Source organism: Anarhichas minor, unplaced genomic scaffold (genome assembly GCF_050575085.1).
Source record: "Anarhichas minor isolate MPS153535 unplaced genomic scaffold, ASM5057508v1 ptg000003l, whole genome shotgun sequence".
Classification (NCBI taxonomy): domain Eukaryota; kingdom Metazoa; phylum Chordata; class Actinopteri; order Perciformes; family Anarhichadidae; genus Anarhichas; species Anarhichas minor.
Window position 1 is genome coordinate 12,632,798 of NW_027466449.1, and position 6,070 is coordinate 12,638,867.

A 6,070-nucleotide genomic window follows, 5' to 3' on the forward strand; every position below is an offset into this window, starting at 1 on the left:
TCTGAAACACAGAAAGTCAACTCTGGGATTTGTATAATGCTAATATAATGCTAACTAATTTAGAAAGAATTCAGCTTATGTTTGCATGATTGATCCGTTTAATCTGCTTTCTGGGAACCAGGGGGAGCATCACAGTCCGAATTGTTCATATTTTACTAAGGTGAATTATTCCAACGCATTTCCAGAAACAACACCAATAAAATGTTGTGTACCGCTCATGAGAGTCCGTGAGTGTAAAAGACTGACTACAGCTCTGAGATAAACAGGGGGTGCTGGGCACACACCGGTGCTCCATAACTGGATTATAGCTGAAACGGTTCAGTGGTGGAAGTAGCAGTGGCCTGTGTGGGGAGTAGTCAGGATGTGCTGTTGCTTTCCCTGTGGTAATGTGGAAACAGTCTGCAAGCATGCATTGTAACTCTTCACAATGTTTATGGACTTTCTTTTTGGATCAATTTCTGGTAATGATTTTGACGGACATCCTGTGTTATATGTGTGAAGGTGTAATGGGAGCTCTAATGGTGATGTTGAAGGTCCCTCAGACTTACAGATGTGGACTTTATCCATGATGGAAGACATCATTAATCATCATATACATATATATATATATATATATTATTCTGAAATGGGCCATTCTGTAAAATGAGTACTACTACTTTAAGTAAAGTTGGATTTTTGTACTTTTAGTTAAGTACATTTTTTATCTACTTGTAACAGACTACTTTTACATCGTGGTATTGCTACTTCAACTTAAGTCGGAGATTTAAATGCTTCTTCCACCACTGGTTGCATTATTTTTGGATCATTATGATTGGTGCATATGTAACGAGCATGTTAATGTTGTGCTGTAGCTGATTGATGTGGAGCCCATTTAACACATTTTATATACTGTTGATTATTTTAATCTATAACCATTTCATGACAGTCACAAGTCAAGTCAAGACAGGACCCTTCTGTAACTAGAATTCATTCTTTTTTTTGGAGATATCCACTTAATATCACTGAAACTGAATTATTGGTAGAACATACTGTAATCCCAGATCATATTGACAGTGTGGGCCTGTTTGGTGCAGTATGGGCTCCCAACACTGGACCAATAAAGCCTTTTTCACAGAGGAAAGTTTGACACGACACAGTAGGAAAAACAGGTGTAAATAATACCATTAATGACGGCTGAATTTCATTTGCAGGGTTCTGGTATTGTGCATGCTGGCTCGCCGTCACGCTGCCATGTCTTACAGGTAATAGTGACGATGTGACATGACATCTGTATTTTTCCTATTATGATATGTCTGTGAAGAATGCCTATTGTGTGTGTATGTTGATTGTTCCATAAGTCACACCTCTAACATCCAGTGTCAATGTAGATCTCTCAATGGTTTATTCTAACCCGTATGCTGATGAAGAACGAAAAACAAAGTACCTGTTTTATATCTAATATATTAATTTGGGAGGCAATTTCTGGGTGAAAAACAGGTGTGTGAGATTTACATAGGTTATTAATACATATAGACTCTGAATAAATCTGTAAGACGGATGCATGTGTTTCAGTTAATAGACTATGAAGCCTGTCTGGTACAGATCGCTCTTACGTCGGATGCTTGGATTAAATTCCTCAGTCTGGTCTGTCTGTTGGCATTTTGATTAACCTTCTGGAAACCAGATCGGGTATCTATTTTTAGATATTGATTTTGTTTTTTGACCTCTGGTGGGCAAGTAAGCACAGCTTAAAGTGAGGACCAAGTTAACGTTTCATTACATCTGCCTGAAAGCATACTGCTTTGATATGAGAATGAAAAGAAAAAAGGGTTTTATTGTTTAGGGACTGAAATTGGGCCTCATACATGCATACTTGTACACGACAGGCTGGATGGATGCATAGATTTGACAATAATAAAGGTAAATACGAGACTCTAACCACCAAGTTTTGATACACAATTGTATTGTAGAGGATACACAACAAAACATAAAGGCTTATTTCTTAGTTGGTTAAATAACAATTGAATTTACAATATTGAAGGCTCAGTTGAAAGAAGATTATGGGTGCATTACAAACTGGATCTTACTGGTGTAGCTTTGTTCCATGTGGAGTATTTATTATTTAAAATGATATGGCCGAAAGTATGTCCCTATACTTGTGCACCTCTGGTTTGCAGCTGTTTTCATGGTTTGGTTTTGTAGAAACTGACAGCAATAATTCAGTTTGATTATGTTCTAGTGCCACCTGCTGGGCATTTTTAATAGAAGGGGATCCCAACAGCCCAAAACAACAAGTACTGCCTTTTTATCAGCTGTCAGAGCCCCAGCTAAGTCCAGACAGATTTGGCTCTCATTAGGCCAGCTCAGTATTTTTCCTCTTTCAGGAGGACATAGTTGTACATGAGGTGGGCTACAGGTCTGGTGAAAGTTTTGTCCTTGACCTTCTAGAATGTCTGCTGTATGGACTCTGTCCATCATGTCCAGGCATGACAGATTCAACAAGCCAGAGTGCTCCTTGAGACTGGGGCTTCAATTATTGTCTGACACAACTGTCAAGCCTTCTTCGTTTTCTTGACTCTTGTGACGAGACCAGGTTGGTCATTTGGAGTGAAGCAATTCCACGACTGCTCACTGAGGATTTGACTGGGCCACTGCAGCTCTCTGTCTAGTAACTTCCACTCTGGATAAGCCAGGTTCTTGGACGTTTTAAATACAAATTTAGGGATATCTTGAACCAATATTATGCATTTTGGGAAACAATTTAGTTTGTTTTCCTTAGATGAACAGCGATGGAGAAATATTTGAAAAAGAAAAATGGAGACTCTGAACTGGGCCCTGGACAACATTCTAACCCAGATGAAAAGCCTCGTAGTATGAGTGGTGGTCAAAAGAAAGAAAAAACGGTGAGCTCGAGACAATACAGCCAAGGCTTTCGTTTGGATTTACTTTCACCTTCATGGAAACAGGCCCAGGTTTCACACTGAGTAAGGATCAACAAATTGAGTCATTACATTGTCAGCATATATGCTGTATTATGTAACAATGTGTCATTTTGTAACTTTTTTGGTTGTTGGTGTGCCGCGGGATCTTTTTAATGTAAAAAATGTACGGCGGCTCAGAAAAGATTGAAAATCACTGCCGTACAGTCTCTCCAGCTCAATTAAAATCTGTTGTATTCAGCCACATTGAAGAACAATGATAAATGACAGCGGCTATTGAGTTTTTTTTGTTTTTGCCATGCATTCATTCAGAATGATTGATTGATGATTGATTTCTAAATTACTTAGCCTACCATTAAAACCACTCTTTTTCGTGCTGCCAGTAGGTGGGGCTTAAGACTGAAGAAATTTGTACGCGATTGCTGTATTATTTTTGCGAACATGTTTCAGTTATTTACAGTCATTAGTCCTTGTATGTTAAATAGGTTGGTAGGATGAGGGTTGATCTATAATAACAAATCATAAGGTCTAATTGTATTTATATGTTGTATTCATAATATAAATCTGCAGATTAACTGAGGCTTTAAAATAGATATTTCACAATATTTCCCTCCAAAATGTAGTAATAATTTCCCTTTGTTACATTTTTCTTATTTACCCAAGACCTGGTTTCACAATATCTGAATAAAATACCACACTTTTGTAAATGCTAGAAAGATTTGAGGTATTGTATCCAAAACACTATACTACACATTTATAGTTTCACAACTTGTGATGTAATTTTTCAAACATCATGCCAAAGTCTCAGCTTTATCCCCTTGTGAAAACTGCAAGCACAAGTGAAACCAAGGCACTCAGATAAGAAACCCGATTACTGTGTCAAAGGTGGTTCTTTGCAATCTTTCTTATCTTTAGTGATGTTAGAACAACTAGCTGCTGGATGTTGAAACACTAATGGGCATGGTAATTGATGCTTGGCATGGGGCCAAAAGAAGAAGCAAGGAAAATAAAGGACCATAGACAAGAGCTAGGGTTTAATTATACGTTTTATTTCACTGGGAGCTCAAAGTATTTCTTAAGATCTGCTACAGAACCCACAAATACCTTAGTGAGAGGAATCACTGCAGCTGTTTCTCTGTTTCAAAGCAGGAACATGATGCCAATGGTTTCCTCTGTCAGCAGCAGACATCTTGGCAATGGAAGTGGAAGTAGAAGTGCAAGTCACACACAGACAATAATGCTGATCAGATCCGTTTCAGGAGAAAACACTGCTGGTTAAAATCTTAAATCTGCAGACTCGACATTTTAGAGTTTGTTAACATTTCAGCATTGTGGAGTTGTTAGCCAAGTAAAAAATGACTTAGTCACTCAATATGTTCTCAATATGTTCTCAATGACTTAAAATAATTATTTTCTGTTTTACTTTGTTCTTTAAAAAAAAAAAAATACGGTCCTGGGGGTTCCCAGTCAAAAGCACACATGTTACAGCCTATGCAGTTTTGCCATGGGTGCTAATTTAAAGTGTCAAGGGGGTAAGGGACTGTCTGTCATTTTGAGGGAGATAGACACAGACTTCCTCTTGTGCGCTGTCTATTTTTTGTTTTACACAATATGCAAATTTAATAATACCTTTCCTGAAATAATAATAATCATTTTTTCCTCAAACAACATGAATTAACGAATAATGTTTTGAAAATAAATGAGTTAACATTTTGCTATGATGGTTATTTCTTACAGTGTTTATTTTTGGGGTCCCCCAATTAATTGGGCTACTAGGATGATGGTTAATCTATAATAATATATCATAATTCATTAGTGTATGTATATTCTGTATTGATAATCTAATTCTGCAAAGTAATTAAAGCTTTCAAATAAATGTATTGAAGTAAAATGTTGGCCGATAATATTTGCCTCCAAAATGTAGTAGAGTAGAATAAAGTAGAGCATAAAATGGAAATACTCTATAGAGCTTAGTGATGTGACATTCAGGTATGACCCAAATCTTTTGAACGGGTCTTTGGTATGAACGAAGGGACCCGAGTTGTACTTGAGAGATATTCTTTTCATCATTGTGTGCGAACAGCCAGGCTACTGCTTGTGCGAAAATAAAAAAATTACGCACTTTACATGCGTCCGTGTCACATGAGTAAAAAAAGGCAAAAGAAGGATGAGAGGGCACTCAGACCCAGGTCAAGAATGTGGCAACCTCCACATCTGTAAAAGTAAAGCCAATGCGGAAGTGCCCTGCATTCTCTCTACTGGCCAGCAGGGGCCGAATCCTCTGGTTGCAAAAAGAGGTCCTAATGTATAGAAGTCTATGAGAAAATGACCCTATACTTCTAACTTAATTTATCACCTTAGTAAACATTTTAAACATTAGTTTATGGTCGCAATTGCTAGTGTAAGTATTCTTCACTACAGCATGATGTTCATTTAGTAAATAATGGTTCCATTTAGAGTAGAATACACAAAGAAGCAGGGTATGCTTTAGGACGTGGCTAATTTGGGATTAATAGGTTGCTACCACAGTGTTGTCCGGTCTCTGAGTTGTCCATGTTTTCATTTTACCGCTTTAACCCTTTCATAACATGTTTCCGTTCATGAGAAGCCATCCCTTCTGGTTGTAAAAAACAAGATGGCGACAGCCAAACTACCGAATTAGAGGCTCCAAAACGGAAGTCCACAAACCAATGGCTACGTCACAGTGACTACGTCCACTTCTTATATAAAATCTATCTTTGCATTCCAATATCATAATATTTAGTAGGCTATACCAGAAAAAGATTTAGAATGTCCCAATACATAAATGCAGTGTACCAAAAATACCAGGATGTACTAATACATCCTGTTGCATTTTGCAATTGTAGATCCATAATAATAATAACTTTATTCATACAGCACCTTTACAAACAGACTTTATAAAGTGCTTTGACGGACAAAGCAGCAAAAGCAAGGCAATAATAACAACAGAAAGCTCAACAGTGAAATTAAATTAAATTAAATTAAAGCGCGGTATCCGGCTGGACATAAATATATCAATTAGACCAGCGGTAAAGCTGGTATCACATGGGTTCAAAGCTGCTGCCATATACAGAGCCCTTAATCCTTCTACAGTCTACATGTGTTGGTGCAAAAAACTGAACCTGCAGCTC